The sequence below is a fragment of the Syngnathoides biaculeatus genome, chromosome 2 (genome assembly GCF_019802595.1).
Source record: "Syngnathoides biaculeatus isolate LvHL_M chromosome 2, ASM1980259v1, whole genome shotgun sequence".
NCBI classification, from domain to species: Eukaryota; Metazoa; Chordata; class Actinopteri; order Syngnathiformes; family Syngnathidae; genus Syngnathoides; species Syngnathoides biaculeatus.
In genome coordinates, this window is record NC_084641.1 from 4,298,797 (window position 1) to 4,324,134 (window position 25,338).

At 43.4% G+C, this 25,338-nt stretch overlaps 1 protein-coding gene across 7 annotated transcripts in view; it reads left to right on the top strand.

Annotated features, from left to right (window-relative positions):
* The window catches only part of LOC133504891 (neural cell adhesion molecule 2-like), a 229,684-nt gene that overhangs the window by 128,843 nt on the left and 75,503 nt on the right, over positions 1–25,338 (top strand). The window lies entirely within an intron of this gene.

Consider the following 25,338-nt stretch of genomic DNA (forward strand, 5'->3'; position numbering starts at 1 on the left):
CGACGCGGGAAGGATTCTCCCACTGCATTGTGTTTCTACTTGAAAAACATCTGTAATTTATGTTTTCTTTTTGTTGGTGATGCAAATTAAGTGAGATGTCTACAACTCAAGCGCATTGCCTACAGCTTCAGACTCATTGGGTGTTGTTTCTTTGTGTGCACATGACGCTTGTGCCATTCTTCAATGGCATCCTTCCACTTCAACACAATGCTTTAAAGTGAACGTATCTTGGAAGCAATTGAAGTTTGTTGGTTCAGTGTTAATGAACAAGTCAGAGCAACTCTCGGACAAAATGCGGCCATATTTTATGTGTTGCACATGTGTGTGCGCCCAAGCCTTTAATCCTTTAACGGGATTACAAGCATTGTCTTGTGTTCGCTTGTTCGTTGACACCCACGGATGCTGGTAGCTGCAATGTCAAAGCCCACATTTCGGATTACTGTATAATGGGCCTATTTTTCCCATCCTTGCTTAAGCCGGTGCATGTTTGTAAGTGTGAATGCAGTTCTTGGGATTAGCTTTTATCGATTGTGCACGTTGTATTCATCTTGAGTTGTTTTTGCAAGCACCAGATTATTGTTATTCTAGTCTTTCAATTTTTAGCCTGTCAAGGAAGAGTTAGTAGTAACTGGCAGTAGCTGTAAAATGAAAATACATCTTTGAAGTTTGATCCACTACAGTGAAAAGCGTTGTTAACAACACTGCCAAATTCGAAGTTCATTTAATTTAACCTTTACATACCCAGGAAAACTTCATTTACAGTCCAAAACAATCCAAGACAATCATGCCATTCTCTCCATTCTCAAAATTTGTGGTTGTGTCCACTGAATGCGCTGAAACCATTCATCCATTTTAGGTCCCACTTAACCTCCCTGGGGTCACGGGCATGCTTGAAGCTGTCCCAGCTACCTTCCGGCAAGAGGCAGTGACACATTGAACTGGTCGCCGGCCAATCGCAGGGTGAATTCAAACAAACAACCATACATTCACAATTTAGAGTCTTCAATACACCTACCACACGTTTTTGGGAGGTGAGAGAAAACCACAGAATTTGTAGAAAACCCACGCAGGCACGGGAGAAAAACATACAAATTCTAAACAGGCAGGGGTGGGATTTGAACCCCAAGTCCTCACAACTGTGAGGCAGGTGCACCAACATAGACGTACACTGCGCTGGTGCTTAAACCAAGCCGGTAAATACCACTACAGTGAGGCCTGGCCCATTCGCAGTTCACCGTTCGTGGCCACGCAGATTTTGGTCTCAAAGTTTTTTTAATTTAAATTTACCATATTTTCACAATTGTAAAGGTCTTAAATTCTCTTCTAAATAGCCGAGGCGCCACATTAAATGTGGCATCTTACACTGTGGTGCATCTTGTGTGCACACTGAGTCCCAACATTTACAAATGTTGTTGTGTGACTTTTCCAACATAGTACACTTAAACACACTGATGATACTGTTAGCATGCATGCCAGCAAGAGTTTTAGCGCGTATGTAAGATACCGTATGATGGTGCTCATGAGGCAGTGAAGAATAATTGCATTTCCCATCTGTAAACAGAAAGCACTTACACTGCCCCACACATTGCCTGTGTAGGTAGGTCATTACTGGCAATGTACACACTCACAGTGTCACGTCAAAACTAAAATTATCACACCACAACACACACAATAGCATAACTAGCAAACAAAACAAATAAAATAATGACTCGAGAAATAATTGGCATAAAACATGCACTTTAAATGATATTTATATGCTCCCAGCATGCTTTGCAGCACTATGGAGGTCCTGAGCGCCACCGAGGCGTGGTGAAAAGTGGCCACCTCGAGGAGGGGCCAACACCACCCACACCATCCCACGGTGAAAACTAAGTTCTAAATAGATGTCAGTCTTTGGCAACAATTTTCTGTAACTGTGTCAAACATATTCAGAAACAAAAGTCTGAATTCACTTTTTCAAAATATGCCATATTGAAGCGCCTCAACCGCTTGATTTCTCTCATGCCAATCAGCAAGGCAAGTATTCTCTGCCCCTCCCCAAGTTAGCTGGGATGGACTCCAGACGAGTATTTCAGTTCGTGCCCCCTCACGGGTCAAGCAAGCTAAGATAACGGCGCGTGTCTGTAGCTTCATTTAGACCGGCAGCTTTCTTTATGGATCAGTGAACTCCCGCCTGGAGGGATGTGCTCGGGATCCATTAAAATGCTGGCTGCCATTCCTTCACTGACCTTCACGGACATACTCGAGCGCTTCACTGGCCTCCATGTTGTTATTTAAAATAACAGGATTTCAGTTACCACGTTGCTGATCTTAGAACTTGTACAATGTGATCGCGTCAGCACCCATGTATCCTCACTGGGCTCATTGTTGTGTCACAAAGATTCTTTTTTTTTTTCCTAATGAAATTTACACAAGGCTGCTGCGGCACTTGGAGGCATTCACTCGGTTGCGTTGGATGAGTAAAGCATGCCCCGCTGCCATTATTGTTCTTTATGGTGTCGTAGGTGTACATTATGTTGGAGTGTGGGAAACGGCTCTTGGCTATATTGCCAGTCGTGCTTGCCGCCCTGCAGAGTGGGCATGGTGGATCACAGCGACGCGTGCTAATGGACGTGCAAATGTACAAAACACTGTCAAGAGAGTTGGTGTCAATTGCCCACTTAGCCGAGTTGGGAGGTGCAGCTATATGAGAGAAAAAGAAAGCCATCAGCTAATGACAACGTGACATTCACTGCATCAATGTCAACAAGCTTCCGGATGACGGTGCATGTGAATCCATCTGCATCGGTGCTCAGGTGATTGACACCTGAGCTACAGAGCTGGGATTTTGCCGAGCTTCTAACCGACTGGCGAGGTGAAGGCTGTCCGAGCGCTAAACTATAATCTACCCCATCTCAGGTGTCAAAACTAGATTGTATTCCACTGTCAGAATGATGCATTTGGCGTGATGATCTGAGATGCTGTTCAGTCTGTGTTCTCAGCTAAAAGCAATGTGTAGTTCCCGTTAATTAGTTGGCTGATGCGTTCTATTAAGAATCAAAGTGCTGTCCTTGTGCTTCCTAACAAGCGCTCCCTAAGGAAAAAAATGAGGACACAAAAGCATGATGAGGGTTATGGCGTGTTGTTTAACTATGCACACAAGTGAAACATTGTGATTTGTGTGTTTGTCTGCATCTTGAACTCACGTCCTACTTCCCACTACACTGAAAACAATCGGCTGGAAGATCTCGGCAGCGTCAGATTTAAAAAAAAAAAAAAAAAGGGCTGCATCTTCTGTCAATTGTTTAGATGAACGCTCATATTTGTTTGGCACAGTTTTTACGCCGGATGCCCCTTCCTGACGCAACCCTCTGCATTTATCTGGGTTTGGGACCGGCCTACAGATTACACACATCCCCGGCACTGCTAACCTGCTGGGCGTCAGTGGAAATTCAGCTACTGTGGATCGAACACAAAGAAGAGGAGGAAACCAGATCCGTCGTCAGAAGAAAAAGAGGAATGCACAGAGCCTACAACTGAGTGTAGGGACTTTGAATGTTGGGACTATGACAGGAAAAGCTCAGGAGCTGTTCACATGATGATTAGGAGAAAGGTTGATATACTATGGATCCAAGAGAGCAGGTGGAAAGGTAGTAAGGCAAGAAGTTTAGGAGCAGGGTTTAAATTATTCTACCACGGAGTAGGGAAGAGAAATGGAGTAGGGGTTATTTTAAAGGAAGAGTTGTCTAAGAATATCTTGGAGGTGAAAAGAGTATCAGATTGAGTGATAAGACTAAAATTTAAATTTGAGGGTGTTATGTATAATGTGGTTAGCGGTTATGCCCCACAGGTAGGATGTGAAATTGACCAATTTTGGTTGAAAGAGAAATTGTGGAAGGAACTAGATGAAGTAATTCTGAGCATCCCAGACAGCGAGAGAGTTGTAATTGGTGCAGATTGTAATGGACATATTGGTAAAGGAAATAGCGGCAATGAAGTGATGGGTAAGTACGGCATCCAGGTAAGGAACTTTGAGGGACAGATGGTGGTGGACTTTGCAAAAAGGATGGAGATGGCTGTAGTGAACACTTATTTCCAGAAGAGGGAAGAACATATACTGACCTACAAGAGGGGAGGTCGAAGCACGCAGGTGGATTATATTTTGTGCAGACGATGTAATCTGAAGGAGATTACTGACTGTAAAGTAGTGGTAGGGGAGAGTGTAGCTCAACAGCATAGGATGGTGGTGTGTAGGATGACTGGTGGTGGGTAGGAAGATTAATAAGACAAAGGTAGAGCAGAGAACCATGTGGTGGAACCTGAGAAAGGAAGAATGTTGTGAGGCCTTTCGGAAAGAGGTGAGACAGGCTCTCCATGGACAGCAGACGCTCCCGGAAGACTGGACTACGACAGGCAAGGTGATCAGAGAGACAGGCAGGAGAGTACTTGGTGTGTCTTCTGGTAGGAAAGGAGAGAAGGAGACTTGGTGGTGGAAGCCCAAAATACAGGGAGTCATACAAGGAAAGAGATTAGCAAATAAGAAGTGGGACACTGAGAGGACTGAGGAGAGGCGAAAGGAGTACATCGAGATGCAACATAGGGCAAAGGTAGAGGTGGCAAAGGCTAAACAAGGGGCATATGAAGACATGTACATCAGGTTGTACACAAAAGACGTGACATGACGTGTGCCTTAGGTGTGACAGAAGAATTTAAGGTGGAAGTGGGACTGCATCAGGGATCAGCTCTGAGCCCCTTCCTGTTTGCAGTGGTAATGGATAGGCTGACAGATGAGGTTAGACTGGAATCCCCTTGGACCATGATGTTCGCAGATGATGTTGTGATATGCAGTGAAAGCAGGGAGCATGCAGAGGAACAATTAGAAAGATGGAGACATGCACTGGAAAGGAGAGGAATGAAGATTAGCCAAAGTAAAACATAATATATGTGTGTGAATGAGAAAGGTGGAGGGGGAAGAGTGAGGCTACAGGGAGAAGAGATAGCGAGGCTGGAGGACTTCAAATATTTAGGGTCAACAATCCAGAGCAATGGTGTTTGTGGTAAGGAAGTGAAGAAACGTGTCCAAGCAGGTTGGAACAGCTGGCGAAAGGTGTCTGGTGTGTTATGTGACAGAAGAGTCTGCTAGGATGAAGGGCAAAGTTTACAAAACAGTAGTGAGGCCGGCCATGATGTACGGATTAGAGACGGTGGCACTGAACCTCAAGATGTTGAGGTTCTCGCTCGGAGTGAGCAGGTTAGATAGGATTAGAAATTAGCTCATTAGAGGGACAGCCAAAGTTGGATGTTTTGGAGACTGCCACGACCCATCGGAACAGAGGTAGGACCCAAATGCAGGACTCGGGAGATGCAAGGTAGTTCGGGGAAAAACGTTTATTATTCAATGGTCGGGGATCGGGCAGGCAGTCAGGTGCAGCAGCGGTAGTCGGGACGTCGGGCGAAGAGAGCAGGTGAGCGGGCAGGCAGGAGTCAGTACCCACACCACCCGGGCTAGAGCAGCAGGATCATGACACTGAGGATGGAGCTGCCAGGCAAAAGAGCGAGAAGAACACCAAAGAGAAGGTTTATGGATGTGGTGAGGGAAGACATGAGAGCAGTTGGGGTTAGAGAAGAATATGCGGGAGATAGGCTAAGATGGAAAAAGATGACACGCTGTGGCGACCCCTAACAGGACAAGCCGAAAGGAAAAGAAGAAGAAGATCTTCTGTCAATTACTGTATTTGCACCATAAGTTACGCTCAATGTTTCTGTTTGTGGGCTGCAGCACGGAAATGTCCTGTTTTCTGTAATCGGGGTCTTTGTGGCTGGTACTCAATAATGCAATGCCTCTCAAATAACAACATGCCCGCTGAGCACAGAATCTGGGCGACGCAACCCAGTCCGCCTCTTCGTGGTGTAAACCATGCATGAAAATATTTCTTCTGGCATTCAATGCTGAACTTGTACGTTAGCATACATCTTGATTTTGGCCACAATATTGAATACTACTGATTGTGATCTACTCTACAATTGCACCACAGCCAAGATTGAACTATTGTTGTCAGAAAACAAATTTGCCATGTTTGCATCTGTTTCTCTGGCATCGGCAGGCTGTGCCCTTACAAAAATGAGCAGGGAGGCAACAATATTTTATCACGATATCCACACACGTGTGAAAGATAAAGGTATCTGTCCTACTAGCAAGTATTTGATTAAACTGTGACAGTCCCAGATTCAGCACAAGGCTAATTTCCATCCCCAAACAATAAAAACATGAAGTGTGAGAAATAACCCATAAAATGCAGTACAAAAGTACCTGAACACATGTACAATATATGTAAAGTATAAAATTAACAAACAAAATACACAATTATTGACATATTTGTTTTGTAAGTAGCCATTTTATTTTTTAGTTTTCCATTAAAGTGATTGATACTGGAGCTTTCCCTAATTGGGCCCCGACTGGGCGCGTAGCCCTCGTAACCGCATGCTGTCAAGTGATGTACGACGGTCACTGCACAACTGGTCCGTGTGACTGAAACATCGTGGAAAATCTGACACTCCAACAAAAGGAAGTAAAAGGGAAAATTGTCTGCTCTGAAATTATTAACTGCATCCCTCTGATTGAGATCAGGGTTCTTCAAAATCATCTCTCGTTTTATTCCGAGTCAATTATGGGTGGTTGCAGCTATGCGTTTGTCCTCACCTGATACCAAGCTTCCTGACAGCGGGTGGCAAATTTGCCTCCAGAATGCTTGGATGGTTGTAAATTTCGAGAAACAAAAATGAATCAAAGAACACCATCACCAAACATGGAGCAAGCTCAGTTATACTGTGGGACCGCTTTGCTACTTCCGACGCATTCATCCATCTTCCAGCTCACACCGGGCAGGAGGTGGGGAACACCCTGAACTGGTTGCCAGCCAATCCCAGGGCACGTAGAGACAGAACACAGTCGTACTCACAATCACACCAACGGGCAATTTAGGGTGTCCAATTAATGTTGCATGCTTTTTAGGATCTGGGAGGAAACCGGAGTGCCCGGAGAAAACCCATGCGGGTACGGGCAGAACACGCAAACTCCACATAGGCGGGGCTGGGATTTCAACCCCGAACTGTGAAGCGTTTGTGTTAACCCGTTGCGGCACCGTGTCACCATAGAGATGTCCCCCCCCCCCTTAAAATGTGTGTGATATTGGGGGGTGTAGGTGGGAGTTATTGTCCTTAAGTGAGACAAAATGGATCCATTAGTGGGCCTTTTGTTGCCCAGCGAGCCCCTGAAAGAACAGCTTGTCCAGGCACTTATTCACCGACATTTTCCGCTATCTTGGGCAATCGGACAAATCAATCTGCGCCAGCGACTTGCAGTGTGCGAAGTGTGTGTGCGTGTATATATATGTGTGTGTGTGTGTGCGTGTGTTTGAGGGGGTGGGGAGGTTGCTGTTTTTTTATGTTCCTGCAGTGTTCAAAGGTCTTCAGGGATAATTGTGGCACATGTGATGATTGTTGCATTTGAATTCTTCTGTGAAAGAAGCTGCCTTTCCGCATCATTTCTTTCCATCTGCATGGAACATATATAAGAGCCATTGACTCCAGATGGACTCGTGTTTGACGTTGTCACACAGCTGACATGTTGCATTTGGGACTTGGCAGTCACAGCAGCAGCCTGCTGCATCTGGGTTCCGCCCGGCCGACTCAGACTTCCACACCAGCTAGCCTGGTCTTACCTCCCCCCTCGATGCTGTGGCTTTTCGTTGTCCAACTTCAAAGATGGCTGGATGAACGAGCGATTTCCCTCAATAAAAAGCATGCGACGCGCCTTTGAAGTTGGGCATCAATCTTCCCTTGGCATTCGTCAGACTTCTCTCCCGCCCGCTTCCGAAATCATTATTGAGAACTCGGGTGCTTTGAGGTGTCGGCCCAGTTTTTAATCGACAAGCGGCATGTGTCTTTTTTTTTTTTCGTGGTTGACATCTGCAAGGCTGGCAACATTTAGTGTGACTCACCCAATCGTTCCTTTTTATCACCAGGCCTTCATTGTGTGTGTATAATTGGATGAAAATGCACATTATGGGAAATTCTACAGTTCTTCAGCCCCACCCACTCTGGTGCATTGACCTTGTTGCCACCTTTATTTATTGCACAATGGCGTGTAATTAGAGGTGTTATTACTTGGCCTTTAGTCTCAGTCATTTAGAGGTGATCACACTATCAATCCTCCCACTTTTTTCTCATACCCAGTAACCTCCGAGCTTGTGCTTCTTTTCCCTCAAATGAGGCTGATAAGAGGAGACCCCGCCCAACGCCACGACTCATTTTCATCCAGGCTTCTTAATTATATTAGTAATTTCACCCGATTTTCAGCTGAACACCCACAAATTGCCCCGGTCAGAGCCCAAAGACAAAAGGAATTTAGTGTTAATTAAGCATAGTCGTTCATTTCACACGCTTGTTCTCCAGCACACATACACATTTTTTCACAGCAACTCTTCTGCTGTCCCTTTTTCCTTTCTTTGGCTTTGTCTTAGGAGATAAATAATGGTCCCATTCCAGCATTTGGAGAACTTCATCCCTTCAGAACAAGCCTCAGTGTCTCCTGCTGAAGTAAAACATATTCTGTGACGTTTTTCTTGGCCCATAAGAACACTTTATTTAAACAGGAGATTCAGAAAATTGACTTTTTAATGTTTTTATGCAAATGGTTTGCTCTCTGGAATGCCTGCTAATGCATGCCTGCTAATGCATTCAATGTGAAATTAAACAGCCACCTTTAAAAAAAAAAACATTTATTGAATTGTATACATTTAAAACGGTATCAGACTGGACTGCTACAGTCATTATTCCCCTTCTTCCTCTTCCTCATCCTCTTAATCATATTTGTGTTGTAACATGCACGTACAGGTTTTTTACATTGGGTAGAGCTCTAATACATTTACTGTTTTTAAGGGTCATTTTTCACGATTTTTGTATTTGAAGGTGTTGTAGAGTAAAGTTTGAGGTATATTTATGTTTTAAACTATAAATGAAGACAATTATAATCACAGTCAGGACTGCAATGATTATTTGCACAAATTTGCTCTTCACGGTCGGGCTTGGGGCACAGAGAATGGCGGGCGTCCACTGTAGATGCAAATGCTAACAAAAATAATCTTTTTTAACAAAAATAAAAGATGGATGTGTGGGTCACAAATTTTCCACTCCTGCAAAAAAAATGAAACTGTGTAAATAGCAATAACAGTTCAAACAGAAAGAAATACTGAGTCTGAAATGTTACAAAAAAGTGGAATTACGATATGTGTGTATGTAAAATATACTATCACTATCCAGGTACCGCTGTAGTTTCTAACCTGGAGCACCAGCAACATTGTTGTGTCTTGAGGCGGACTTGTGTGACCAAAATCCAAATCGTGACCCTCTCCAGCATTTACGGATCAAAAAATCAATGAATCTATTCCTGAATTGAAGAACGACACAAAATCCACGGGTCCGCGATGCTGGAATTTACTTCCTCAGAAAGCGCCAGACGTATTGCGTAACTCCTGTAGGCCACCAACCAATACGGGTTGTTCAAAATGGCTCCCTGCTGGGAGGTCATTGTGATGCATCCACTTGGATGTGTGCAACTGGAGCTGATGGATTGTCGTGACCTTTCTCTGGCCAATAGCAGCCGATGAGCGTGGCACATCACCGGCCTCTGATTGATGTCATCGTGAGACGTACATGGGGGAGCGTTGCTGGGTGTACGCCGTGAGTGCAAAAATGTGCGCGCATTTCTCCACATTCTACAGGCCTTGAACAGTCAAAAGTGAGTGACACCACAAAGATAGCAGCAATGTGACATCGCTTGTTTTTTTTTTAACACTTTTTTTCTTCAGACATATTGGTGCTTGCAAAAGAACCCCATGGCAGTATCACCATTAGCCCTGAAAGTTTTTCTTTTATGTGTGTGTGTGTGGGGGGGGGGGGGTTGGAAACAAACATCCATACTTTTTCTGAGCCGCTTATCCTCACAAGGGTCGCAGGGAGTGCTGGAACGAATCCCACCTATCAACAGGCAGGAGGCAGGATACACCCTGAACTGGTTGCCAGCCAATCACAGGGCACATGGAAATAGACAACAGTCGCTGTCTCCAATGAATGCATGTTTTTGGGATGTTGGGGGAAACTGGAGTCCATGCAGGCACGGGAAGACCATGTAAACTCTTCACAGGGGGGGCTGGGATTTGAAACTTGGTCCTCAGAACTGTGAGGGCACCGCTCTAACCAATATGCTCCACCATTCCAGCTGCAAACAAACAATTTGGTTCTTTTACGTTCTCCTAAAAAAATATGCCAAAGAGCCACCGTCAAAGTAATGAAAGGTACCAAATACCTGATGGCTACCGATTTTTGATGTCCTTTTTGTTACTGATACCAATAATAGTGTTCCATTACCTCATGGGTGGCACGAGCAGCCTTTTGATTGGTTGATATGTCATCTAACATTTCATGTGGCAACAGGAATTGAGTCACCGCTACAGAAAGGGGCCATCTTCTCAAATAGTCTTTCCCCAACATTTGTGTGGAAAATCACAACAGAACCATTGTTGTCAGCATCTGTGTTGATTTCCCACTCTTTGTTGAATTCTCACTTATTATAATTACCTGTACAAGAGTAGCCCAGGGACCACAGTTACACAACTTGTATCAATTTTCAATTCCACACTGTACTGTGGGGATCAAGATGAGCTGAACTGAAGTGAAGTGGTAAAAATGTTTAAGTAACATTTATTCTTGCGTTTCTGCGATGAAGAGTTCTTCAGGTTTTGGTATCAAAACATTGACAGGCTTGTTGGAGATGCATTATAGAAACAAACAGCCTTGGTTACGCACACTGAGGAGTGAGCACACCTGTGGCGAGCTCATCGTGTGCCAAATTGAATATCGATTGTTGCTATTTCATACGTGGTTTAACTCAGGTGCTAGCATGGTCATCTCCATTCAATCCTCAGCCCCCCGTCACCCTATGACGAATTATCCTTGAGCAAGATAAGTGAACCAACCGTTGCGTTATACGTCTGTGAGTGGAAAAAAAGCCCCTTGAGCACCTTGAATGTAGAAAAGTGGCATACAAATGAAAAAACATTCATCATTACCAGATTAAAAAGGGATAACAAGATGAAGCACTAAATACCCGAGACATTGTTGGGGCGCAATGAAACACCACCAAGGTGTGGTGGAAAAATTGGTGCGATTTCATGGTGGAGGGAAAAAAAATCCATCATCTTTCCCACTGTGTGAACGAGAAGCTCTTCTATTCTTTATGATGTCAATCTTGCAGAGAGCAGCTCATGAAGCAAATTACAGCAGAGAGGTGGCCTGAATTTCGAACGCTCAAAATTGGCACCCCCAGATGCTCATCAAGCAATTAGTGCTATTTGGATGTAATTTTATGGTAATCCTTTATTTTCTGACTCGTTTTGTTCCTCTTTTGTATCGCGGAAGCGAATCTGAGCGAAGATGGCACACAGCACAATCACAAAAAAAATAAGTGTCCAAAATTCAAATGAGCGAGATAAATCCCAGTTTGAAACGTTCGTTGGTCATTTAGCAAATAATTGAGGGTAAATTGAAGGAATGAGTGCACACATTTAAATTATCTCGCAAATTGTATTTATGAAGTGCAACTGTGAACGAGAAGTGCAGCCTTAACAATTATAATAATAAATATCAAATATAACGTGATGTTCTAAATCTGATTTGATATTCATAAGGGTTGGTACAGCCAGCCACTGCCCTCCTAAAGCAAGCTCCACTCAAAGTTTACCATACGCTGTACATAAATAATCATACCATAAAAATATCTGTTCTGGCGGAGATTTATAGAGCAGAATGACTATAATTATGACTTTTTCACTGTACTGGGGTAAACCAGAAACAAAATGGATGATTTGTTTTTCACTTGCTAATTAGCATCTGTTGTTCAACAGTAGCTTGTCATAAATGTCCTAAATATTCTGACATCCCCAGTAAGCCTTCCTGCATTACATTCATGAAGTATCACGGTTGTCTTGCTATTCCCAGGCCTTCATTTAGGAAATCAATCTCATTAATGAACTTTAAGGGTAATTTAATTAAAAGCTCGGATCTGTTATTCCCTAAGGTTAGCATTTCCCAAGATAGGGTGCGACATTTTCCCTCTAGTTTGTTTTCCAACAATGGTGCAGAAAAACGCAAGCTCTAAAAATAGCTACATCTTTGGGCAATTTGCATCTCGGGCTCTGATGTTTTTTTTTTTTTCATTTTATTTTATATTTTCTAGAAAGTTGTTCACATGCAAGGACTTTGAAGTACAAAATATCTCTTATCAACTTTTGCCAGCTGCGTTAAAGACAGCGGCTGCTGTGCAAGTGTCGCGTTTAAGGTTGTTCACAATTGCTTTTTATCCGTGCTAATCCCCTTCATTGATATTCAATAAGCATCAGAAGTGCACATTACCCCACAGACGAGACTCGTCTCCTAAACAAAGTCAAACTTTTTTTTTTCCCTCTCTCTCTCAAGGATTTTTGCTCCTGAGGACAGCTTAATGTTAGGGACATGGTTATCAAGTTTTCGACTAATGGTCCTTTCACTGATGAGCACTGCACTTTTTTTTCCCTTAAGAGTGGACGTTAACCACGTCGCTATTGGACAAATCGTGACATTTTCATTTATGTTGCCAAGCTAGCATGCATAAAGCAGTTTCAATTAATGGAAGATACGCGTGAGTGTGTTGAGCAAAGAGTCTCACGCTGCTAATAAAAGTAAAAGGGCTGTGAAAGATTAGGCGGCGGCGATGTTCTTCAAATATGTGGCTGACGTAGACTTGCCGCTGCTTGATGACGGGGGAGTAGCAATTTTCTTTGGCAAAAGCAATCAAAACCAAGTTGGCTCAATTCAATCGTTGATACAGCCTCATTGAGACAGCTCAGGGGGAAAGCTGAAGATGAAGAAGCACTTGCTTTGTGGCGCTTTAAACCTTCATCATGAACCAAGAGTCACAATGGCACAAGCGGTCTTTTCACCAACTTCCATGAAATTGACAAAGACAGCACTCCGCATTGTTTTTCACTTTATCATTCCTGAAATGAACAATCTAATCTGATTTTAAGTGTTGTTCACACCTTGACTCATCAGCTAATCCAGACCGGGGAAACATCCAAGGGCCATTTTGTGGACTTGGCTGCTTGACTGAGAAAGCCAAGCGATTAAGATGAGAGAGACATATGAGTCTGACTGATGTTCCTTGGCAATGCACAAGATGACAGGCTAGTTTTAATTTTTTAAATCTTTCTCTCTTTTGGTCTTCTCAAGTGAAAAAAAAAAACATTTCAGATATCGAGATTTTAATCAAGAGTTGCAACTTGTTTGTTGATCGTGGAGCATATGGTGTTCATCCTATGCAGTCCTCTAAGACTTTGCTTCATGCCACCTCAGAAGATGGTTCAAAGGTTCTCCTCATTGCAAAGTGAAATGAGAGGTACTCCACAGACCGCAGCAATCCTGAAAACCAAACAATCCTCCTCTGTATAAGCGCAAAATTTACGGCTTTTTTCTGTTTTGCTCTTCCATCATGTTGTTTTTTATTTTTGTTTTGGTAAGCGTGATCAATAATTCTACAGGGAAGCAAGCAAACAATTCCTGGCGATCATATGTCTGGGAAGTGGTTACGTTACCTGGGGTGGGACAGCGGACAACTGGTGAAAACTTACACTTGGCTGTTCTGAGGTCTCAGGTTCAAATCCGGCATCACTTGTGTGTAGCTTGCATGTTCTCACCATGCCTATGTGGCACTCCGGTTTCCTCCCACATCCCCAAAATGTGTGGACGGATGGTTGTTTGTTTCTATGTGGTCTGCGCTTGGCGAGTGACCAGTTCAGGGTCTACCCCGCCTCTCGCCCAAAGATAAGATGGGATAGGCTCCAGCACTCCCGCGACCCATGTGAGGAGAAGTTGTGTAGAAAAAGGATGGATGAAAATGTGGAAAATCGATTCAATATCATTTTATAATGCAAAAGGTTATAATATTGTGGCTGGTCCATTTATTTTCCATTAATAGTCTTTTTCATATAATTCACTGAGAAATTAAGGATAATGTAAAAATCTTTTAACAAATGTTAGAAAAATCTATCTGTCCATCCATTTTGAGCACCACTAATCCTGGTTAGGGTCATGGTGACAAAAATACAATATACAAGTTGTCAGTATCATCAGTCAAATAACTTTAAGCTGGAACCTACCAAAAAGTAATGTTTTTTTCCCTTTGCTTTGGTTAGTAGGAAAGATAAAATAAATGTGCTGTATCTTCGTTGTGAGAATTGAGAGGAAAAGAAAATCCTGGCTCAGCCACAAATGTTACACCCTCAGAAATGACCACCTCTTGCGTTTACCTGAATGTACTCATTTACGCCGCTGTTTGTACGTATTATTCACTCAGGTATGAAAGTACACGATGGAATTCTATTGTACGAGAATGTCCCCTGATTGAGCAGAGACATTCCCCCTCCACGAAAAACAAAAATGGATGTAGTTTACTGTGCAGATCCTAAACGTCAAAAGTCAGCACTGTTCATTTGTATGATTTCAAAGTATTTCGTATGCTATATGTTAATATACTTTTGGCCTTATGGGGTTCTCCTCCTGGCTGGTGTTTGCGGTAATATATTGATTCATTTGCGGTTTTCGGCCACGTGTGCTGTGCTTCCTGTGTAGCTGTGTTATGATGTATTTTCTCTCGAGACACTCATTAATTAACCTGCTAATTTTCTGCTGTTAGTTTATTACTCTCTGCTGTAACACAGCTCCAGCCAGACTTCTGTTAAAGTTGTACTCTAGCCCCAATGTAAGCACATATTCTCAGGTGTTTCAGTAATTTTCATTTCACATTTGTGTGAGTGGTTAACGTGACTTCTCCATCTTCTCCTCTTTGTTATGCCTCGTCCTCCTTTAGTGATAACGTCACTTGTCTAGCCTATTGACTCGGAACTGGTAAAAAACAAAACAAAAAAATTCTCACGTTCATGATCAGACAGGGTTGTAGCAATTTTCATACAGAGGCTCATAAAATATCATTTTTCATTTGCTCCAAATCTATACTGTATGCAAATTTGTCTGCTTGGTTAGGGTTAGGGTTAGCCTAACCTGTACAGGACAGTATATTCCACAATTTTTCTTGGTCTGCGGGAATTCAACCGTGCTGCAAAAAAACAAACAAATAGGGAACAATTTATCTTCATGCCAGGCTTGGTGGAAGGAGTAAAAGCAAACCTGCCAACAAAAACGCCTGACTAACAGGTGTCAGAATCATCAGGCGCCATCACCGGGCATCCTGTGCCAGTTAAAAAGATCATATCCTAATACTCATCATCTGTCAAATCCAGTGATTGCCTGAAGGCCGAAAACATTCCTCTTTTCTTTTTTTTTTTTTGCCGGAGCTGCAGACCGTTAGGCTGAGACGATGCTGACACCTTAAATAAAAATATCACAGCAATGAGACATCTGTCTTCCCTTGCATGATGGTGGCGTCGTCCTCGGGAGATTGGATAACACCGCTGCTATCGTCATTGTCTGAAAAACCTGTGTTAAGCTTGTAGCTTTGTGACGGAGTAATATTCTTCTCTGCGTTTTAACCCCTCAAATGTTGTGTTATTAAATAACATAGACGTGAGTCCAACTGCGTCTTTCGAACGTGGGTGATATTTATTTTGCTCTTCAACCAGTCTCTAACTCACTTCGTTATCGTCACTCTCCGTCGCACCCTGCTGACGTCAACACAATCGCACCACATCTCCCCTTTCTCGAATCATTGGGTAGACTGCCAATGATTCAACAGACCTTTGTGGTTATTCTGCCTCGTGGTTGGAAGGTCTGCTCCCGTCTGAACCTGACCCTGACAGTTAAGCACACACACAGTCTTAGCTTGAACAATTCACTTCAACAAATCAATAACTCAACCAACAATCCTGCAGTTAACTAAGCATTTACATTACAAAAAGATAGCATGAATCACATCACATTTTAACATTTCTCTTTTTTTCCGAGTTCCTGCATTGCCTCTATCTCAAAATCATAAATCCAACCTCACTGGCATCCTTACAGCCCTCCCGGACTTGGTTCTGAGACTAGGAATAAATGGTGGGTCTGGATGGTTCTGCGGCGGTCGTTCCTCTGTCTGTTGATCTGAATCGCACCTCCGGGAAGGCTCCACCGGAATGGGGGAACTCTGCTCTGGTGAGGCTCTCATGGGCGTGAGATGACGACGGTTCCGTCTTATGGTTCTGTGGGGTTCATCTAATAGATACAAACGTTGGGTGGCGTGACCACTGATGATGGCCCCTACTGTTCCTTGATCCTTGATCCACACCTCCTGTCCTGGCTCCAGTGCCTCGAGGTTCCATGCACAAAGCCGTAGGTTATAGCGTTGGGCATCTTTCATTCCTTCTCACTTTCCTCCAACCGAAAAGCTTCAAGATTTGGAATAGCTGGAGTCAGCAGGGCGGGAAGGACGGGCACTGTCGTCCGAAGTCTCTTTGCCATGAGAAGCTGCGCTGGACTATACCCATTCTCCAAAGGGGTATTCCTGTAAGCGAGTAATGCCGGATAGGGGTCGTCTGCTTTCTTAAAGAGACCTTTTACACTCTGAACAGATCATTCAGCCTCTGCATTGCCTTGTGGGTATCTTGGGCTGCTGGTGACATGATGGAACCCATAGGACTTTGCAAACTCCGAGAAAGCCACTCCTGTAAACTGTGACATGTAGGCTACTGGCCTCCATCCCTCATCGCGTTTTTGGAGCAGTGCTCCTCCCATTCCATATGACGACATGTCTTCATAGACCTTGGACTCTCTGTTGGGATCATTGCCAGTACCGGTGTAGACGTCAGTGCCTCCTTCAAGTCTTGAAAGGCATGCACCTGGTCGATGCCCTACACCCAGCAGTTCACTTTTAACAGGAGGTCCCGCAGAGCCCTGTCCCTCTCAACCAGTCACAGCATGAACCTCCCAAGTTGGTTCAGCATTCCGAGAAAACACCTCAGCTCAGTTACAGTCATAGGCTCCCTCATTTTCAATGAATGTTGAAGGTAGCGCTCGGTCCGGCGGCAATTATCGGCCACTGTGTCATGTTGTCTCCCCGGGGGGGAGCTTTGGCTCCGTTGGTCATGTTTCCTCCTAAACTCATCCATTCTCGACAACCGTCCAAACGAAGCTCCGTTAGATACACTCCACGCTAACTACACCACTTCTGACACCATGTCGTGTTGTTAAATAACATAGACGCGAGTCCAACTTTGTCTTTCAATGTGGGTGATGTTTATTTTGCTCTTCCAACCGCCTCTCTCTAATTTACTTCCTTGTCGTCACTCTCCGTCGCACCCTGCTGACGTCAACACAATCACACCACCTCAAATAAATGTACTCTACCTGAAAAAAACTCACAGGCTCTGAAGGAATAAGATAGGAAATAAGCTCTTCCACAAGTTAACAAAGGGTCTCACTGTGGAGCAGGTACTTGTTTCGATTTGAAATGTGTTTTTATGCGTCATCGCCTTGTGCAGACATTCTTAGACACGAAAGGCTGTTGGGAAAAGATCAGCAGTAAATGAAGACATTGAGAGTGTGAGAAAAATTCATAAGTGTTTGACTGGGGTGATTCAAATTGCTTAAAAATCTGTTTAAGGAAAAACAAAAAACGTTCACTTATTGCGTGGTGGTCCGCAACCCAACTCCCACGATAAGCGAAGGATCACTGTAGTGTTGTGCAAAATCAAATTCCGAGACGTTTCGCCACACACTCAATTGGACGTAAGAAGGCATCAGAACTCTCAAAGCAATCAATATCTTGCATCTTCTGTGGTGCAGCCAATACACAATTGATGTACTTTATACATTTATGTACAATGTTTAAGGACATCCTACAGGATATCAATGACTTTCAACCCCCCCTCCCAAAAAACCCAAGAGGAATTACACATTGAGCTGTTGTCTATAAATTAAGGCTTAAGTTTCAAGTTTTATTTTTTATTTATTTATTTTTTTTTTAATAACCAGAAGATGCTGAGTAACTGATGGTATTCCTAAATGACAAATTAGCCTGATGTACCGATATAGCAACTTCCCCTGAAAGGAAGTAAAAGTAGGCTGCGGATCAAATCTTCAAACATGATTAGTGCCCCTTCAAAAAGTCTTTTCATTCATGAAAAATAGTATAATATTAACGTTCAGTGGCAAGGAGAGCTGTCCAGCCCTCAAAAGGTTTGCTTCTATGCAGACAAATACTTCGACCTTGATTAGGCATATTTCTTTTCGTTTTTTTTTTTGTTTGTTTTTTTTAGGAAAAGCTACAGTTTGTTACTTACGAATCTAACATTTTCAATAAGTTGGTATATTATTCTGGATGGAACTTGATGAACAGAATGACACTGGATGCAAATAAAAGCTGCTGTCTTTTAGGTTGTGTATCAAAACTTGATGTTGATGCCAGGAAATAAAAACTGCAATGTTTTTTTTTAATGCCATATCAAATCTAAATATTTTTAGTCTTCAGCAAAAACAAAATGCATGCATCCTTTCAGAAGAATAACCCAATGGCTTAGGACAGGTTTGAAAATGCCCAACTGCACTAGTCTGCTCTCAACACGCAAGAATGAAGTCAGTTGTGTGTGTTTTGTCAGCGCAGACAGTTCTGACAGTCCCGTGTGCACACTTGGCAGAATGCAGCGAGAGCGAGACGCGCAAATGGAGCTCAAGTGTTTCCCAGGTTAATTAAAAGATGATCCCGTCTCAGACATCTGGCTGTGAAGTTGTCAAATCCAATGAGCAGAGACAAGTCAAAGAGTTTCCAAAGAAAAGGAGGATTCCAGCAGAGCAAGTCAGATGGAAAATAACATCTCAGAAAGAGACAGAGAGACATTTTTGGAGCTCAGTAGAGTTGTTGAAATCAAATGCCTCAGACGTCTTCACACGCTCTTGCAACAAGCGTCAAGCTTTAATTGCGGCTTTGTCTTTATTCACACTTAGTGGCAATGGGCATGTATTTGCATTTGTATACGTATGCATGCATTTCTGTGCAACAAATTACAGTACAATGTGGATAAACATGCTCAGTGACGCAGCAATGTACGTCCAATATGCAGGATATATACGTATATTTTATAGGTGAAGGGTCAATTTCAACATGGATAAATGCAAACTTCACAATTGTTTGGTGCTCAGTTTGTTCTGAGAGTCACATGGAACAAAACAAGACAAAGAGAACCGCTGTTCACTTCGTCAAAATCGTTTCATTCAAAACACAGTCGTCACTGGGCTTTCAGATTTCAAGATTTCAACTTCAAAGTCCTCAGAATGTCAAGCAAACAATGCATGCAAATCTATCCTTGAATAAAACAAACATTCCTTCATTATGAAATATTTTGGCAACATGACTACTGAATAGTTCATTGTGGAATATTCAACTTGCAAACATTGACTTATTCAGCCCTGATAGCTTTGATTAAATTCGGCACGCATTGTGTAGTCAAGTTTTAAGAACCAACATAATGACTCAAACTACAAACTCTTTTCAGAATAACATTCCACCTTTATTAATTTGAAATCTAAATCAATCAATCAGGTTGTAAACTAATTGGTATTCACTACTAATTTTTGTAATTGGCCCACTCTGCACGAGTCAGTAACTTTGTTTAGTCTAGTTGAACTCCAATTAAATAATTTAACAAGTGATGGAATTGCCAACAGCACTGCAGTTGAGAAGAATGCGACAATGCATCAGTTAGTGTGATGCATTGTGGGACTTGTAGTATTAGCTTCGAGTGTGTAAAATAAAAAAATTTAAAAAAAGAGTTTGGTGTTTCCAACCTTTAGCCATAGTGCACAGTTTTGTGATGGCAACAGTTTCAGCCAGCAATAAATTATTTTACTTTGCCTTATGTTCTTTCAAAAAAAAAATATAGACAAATGTTAGACTGACCAGCATTCCAGTGTTGATTGTGTTCAACTTGGAAGTTGTCTTCTTAGCTGCGTTGGTGTATGTTGACGCCTTGCTGGTTGCGTCTTCTTTTTTTCTTTGCAATCCAATACGTTGTGCATCTTTTACACCCCCCCCCCCCCCCGATTGCCGCAGTCAAAGATGGCATTAAAGAAATCGTTTGCTGTCTCTAAATGAAATCTCATTTTCTTATTTGAATACAACCTCAGGTGACTTGTTTTTTTTTTCATTTCAATTCCAAGGACAAGTCTGATTCTGTGCGCTTGTCAAAGAAAGCTGTGATTTGCCGCAAGCATAATGGAAAACGTTATCCACCAGTTGGAGGCTTTCGGCGCACCCTCTTACTCGCATTGATGTCGGCAAGGAGGACGCAAATGGGAAACGGCCCCACGTCTTCTTTTCCGCCTGTCTCTTTCTGCAGACACGCTACACATACACGCCCGTTTGAAAAATGTCCCTCAGCACAAAAAGAGGAACCTTGCATAGCGGAGATAGCAGCGCAGGCGGCCGTAGAACTCTGTCGATAACGGCCATCTTGTGGAAGCCCAAAGAGCCGTGACGCGGCAGTTTCGCCAGCCGCTGGCTCTTTGCCGACGATAAGGGCTGCGGCAGGCCATCTCTTTCTTTGGAGCATCATTCACTCGTCCCCGAGCCGCCCAGATAGTTAGATGCACAGCGAGTCACTTTTGTATGCCGCGTGGAAGTGCTCCTGGAGATACGGACTTGAGGAAACGTGGTTCCTCTGAAGAAGGACAAAGCACATGCAAGGTTTTAAGTGCCCCAAATGATCCGTTTTTCTAAAATTACTAAGACCAGCCCTGAGGTTCTGTACTACTACTACTGTAAGTAGGGAGGGGGGGGGGGTTCTTGGTAATATTGGAGTAAAGCGCCCTTTGATGGTTTGTCATCTAGGCTGCTGGATTGTACCTTCCTACACAAAAACATTAGCACTTGGGAGCCGAGGGTCACAAAAACTTTCAGTTTTACTTGTAATGGATCGCGAGGGATCAGGGGGTTACGGTCAGATGCTCAATTGCGATGCAACTTCCCACCGACAGGAATGCATGATGATGAAAATCGTATCCAAATAACTCTTCAAAAGCCTACCTGTGGGGAGTTTGCATAGAATAGCAAGGCAAAGCAAATTAATTTGTGAAACTAATTTCATAACACGAGGGAACTTAATGTGCTAACTTTACATGATTAAAATGATTTGAATTTCTCTCTCTCTCTCTCTCTCCATCCATCCATTTTCTGAGCAGCTTATCCTCACTGTCAACCCGAGCTGTCATCAGGCAGGAGGCGGGCTACACCAAGAACTGGTTGCCAGCCAATCACAGAGCACATGGAGACAGACAGCAGTCAGACTCACAATAATATCTCGGGGCAATTTAGAGTCTCCAATTAATGGATGTTTTTGGGGTGTGTGGGGGGAAACTGAAGTGCCCTAGAAGACACACGCAGGCAAGGGGAGAACATGCAAACTCCACACAAGCGGGGCTAGGATTTGAACCCTGGTCCTCAGAACTGTGAGGCCAACTCTCTACAGCTGCTCCACCGTGCCGCCACAGTTAAATCACATTCATCGTAAACGTTTGAATGGGTCGTGGTTCACTTTGTACAGGATGAAAAGATGAAGAATCCGCCGCTTGAAATCTTAGCGTCTCCCTGTGGTGCGAGAGAAGAAATTCCCAAATAGGTTGCCATGGCACACGTATCCGTGCCAGATCGTCTAAGCTGACTGAATTAGTCAAGTTAATTATAATTAATTCCAAATATTATTTTTTCAACTGTCAAAACAATTACATACATGCGCTTTGACTAGGCGGCATGAGGCACAATGAACCCATAATAAATAAACCCACGCCACCTTTTCAACAAGAGTATTGTTCTACTAAGCAGGAGTGATTTCTCACTTGTTTTTTTTTTTGAGGGGGGGATGGGGCGCCATGAAATTTTTCAGTGTAAACTGGCTCTTTGTCCCAATAAAGGTTAAAGAGAAACCTGCTCTTCACAACAAAACGTGAGGTCAGCAGTCATGTCTTCATTTGGCCCTCTTTAACTGAATCTCAAACCCTGTGAACTTGAACCAGGTTCAAGTTCTGAGGCAAAACCTCTTTAAGATTCATCCATTCACTTTCGCTGCTCGTATGCACCAAAGCTATTTAACCTGATTACGGGATCACATTGCTCTGAATATTACAGCACTTTTTGCAGGATTGTCACTCTAACCTCTATAAATGTTTGGCTGAGATGCTGCCTGGATCAAATTTCTTTATTTTATTCATATTCATTTGTGTCTCTCTGAGTGACTTTCCAAGACTCTACACTCCTTTTCAAGGACTTTCATGCACTTTCCGTCCACTCCCATCTACTTCACGCAGCTTTTGGATCTTTCACTTAATGACTCGCTGAAGCAGAAGGCCCGGCTGGGAGTTAATGGTCAGCAGGGTTAGCGTCTCCAATCAAGGTCACGGTCCCAAAACGCCATCAAGTGTGTGTGATTTATGAGTCAGCGCTGCTACATGATGGAGGGAGTCCTGTTTTTTTTTTTCTGCGTCCGCCAATATGGTTTGAAATTCCATCAGCTCTGGTTGTGCTGACTCCCTAAATTCACTTATACATCCATCCATTTTCTTCCACTTAGCCTAGATCGGGTTGCAGGAGCAGTAGCCTCAGCGGGGAAGCCCAGACTTACCTTTCCCCAGCCACTTCATTCAGCTTTTCTGGGGTGATCCTGAGGCATTCCCGGGCTAGCCAAGAGACATAGTTTCTCCAACATGCCCGGGGTCATCCCTGGGTTTCTCTTTCCAGTGAAATGTGCTTGGAACACCTCACCATGGAGACACACATAGTCATTCTAATCAGATGCCCAAACGACCTCATCTGGGCCCTCTCAATGTGGAGGAGAAGTAGCTCTACTCTGAGCCCCTTGTGGAGGACCGAGCTTGTCACCCTATCTCTAATGGCTCCGTCACATCATGACATTCTGGTCAACGTTCTCTGAACATTTCAATTGTTCTATTTTTCAGCATTCTGAAACGCGGATGACACATCTGGCGTGTGATTAACATGTGTCATGACTTAACGAGTGTCTAACGCACGAGAAGCGTGTAACAGCGACAAAATAAGATACCCCTAAAATCCATTAGCGTGTGCTAACATGTCACTGGCGCGCGACGAGCGATTTGTCATTGTTAGACAAGCGTGTCGAGTGTGTGACTAAATGGGTGAATAACGACAGAATAGCGTTTTGCTGGCATGTAATTTTTACAGTGGAACGGGAACGAAAACGTTGGAAATTTCATACTCACTTCAGTTGTTCTCGTGAGTTTCAATAGTCAGCATCATGCCGCCTAGACGAAAAAAGGTGGGGTACGGACTTCAGCAACTAGCGCTGCAAGTAAGAATGCAAAGCATCGGTTTATATACCCATATCCATGGACGTTCGGGAAACGCTCGAATGACGCTCAATGGACGCCAACGCTCAGCGAACATTAGTAAAATGTTCTTTAACGTTCTGCAGCGTTTAAAATTAAACATTGATGAACACTGGTCTCAGTGAGAACTTTTGTGCATGTTCAAAACTTTTTTTCCGGACCGGCGTTCTCCGCCGATTCCCAGCGATCATTGACGTTCTCTAGCATTCAAACAACACTCTTCTGGCGCTATCCCGACGACCATGGGTGACTACCAACGTTTCCTCAAACGCTATAGAACGCTGACCAGAACGTCATGGTGTGACGGGGGGCCATAAGGGAGAGCCTAGAAAACCCTCATTTCGGCTGCTTGCTCTTGTATTTTCGGTCCACACATCAGCCATGGCTTCACAGCACCAGGTAACTGTACTCCTTTACAGCTGCAGAGATTTTATTGAAGATAATATTCCCACCTTATTTTTAAAAGATCGGAAAAACGAGTCAGCTATGCCTCTTTTACCATCTCTCCATCTTGGAAGGACTTCTTCTTATTAATGATAATGTGACGAACCCGGACACGATGCTTCGGTGGCGGCTTTCGCTGTTGAACTATATTGTGTGAAAAGTAACTGCTGTGAGACCATTTGGGATTTTAGTTCATTTGCTAACTTTTCTCATTCTAAGCTTGCTTTTCAGTAGAATGTCGGCATCGTATTTTCCATAAACATTTCGAAAACACCGCTACACATTTCCCTCCACTGGCAGATGTGTGGATAAATATATTTTGAAATACTGTACACTGTATCCCAAGTCCAATGTAATTTTTTTCCTGAAAATCTTACACCATCATTGTCATTATATCGGTGTACTAAAGAAACACATCACACGAGGGTTAAAGGTTCTGTCATTGTGCATTTACTTAGGCTAAAACAGCTTAATCTACACCATCACAGTGGTCAAAGCACCTTACAAAGCCTCACATCGGAATCACATTAATACACCATTGGGCAGTTGCTGACATGCAAGGTCCAGCCAGGCCCACTGGGACCATATTAGGTTTCAGTGTCTTGCCCCAGGACATCCGGACAGCAAACAGTCGGAGCCTGGATTCTAACGGTCGACCCTTTGGTCACAAGCTGAGTCAAAGATATCTAAAGGTGCACTCGCACTCGTCCAGTTCCATGTTGTGTCTCGGTCCGGTCTGGATGGTAAGTGATGGCCTCTCTGGCTGCTGACTCCCACTGGCCATGTCCCGGTTGATTCTGGGATGTCCGCATCCTACCAATTGTTTGTCGCATGAAGATACATGCACATGTGGATGGGACTTAATCCCTCCCCTAAATCCACTGTAGTCATTTTTTTTTCCTTTTGCTCCATCTCCACTTTCTCTGCATCCCCAGAGCTGCCTTAATTTCTCTGCTTGTTTGCTTCCTGTTTCATTCCCCCTGCTGTGCCAACTCGGAATCCATTATCGCCACTGTTTAAAGTTAACCTTTTAGTCGTGAGTTCCGACTCGCCCTGCCAATTTCCAGGCAAGTCGTTGGTGTTCATGGCTGACTTTCATGCCAAGACTTCAATGCAAGTCTCGGCTCTGCTGCCTCTCAAAGGTGACTTCATGTTGGTATTGCTTTTCATCTGGAATAAACTTGCATAATTGTCCATTTAAATTGAAAGCAGAGCAGAATATCAAAGGGTGAAGCATTCACTCTGAAATACACTGTGTGCTGTGACAGTTTGCACACTCGCATGGCAGCTGCTGTCTACATTGACAATGTTTTGAAAGGATCAAAAGTAGACCACCGGCAAGGCTAAACAAGGGTACCCACCTGCTGCATATTGAAATGTTCAGCAATTATGTTATCCGCAAACAGTTTATCCCCCAAAATTTCAAAATGACATTTCCTACTTATGTTGAGCTTCACTCACACGTCATTTCTTTCT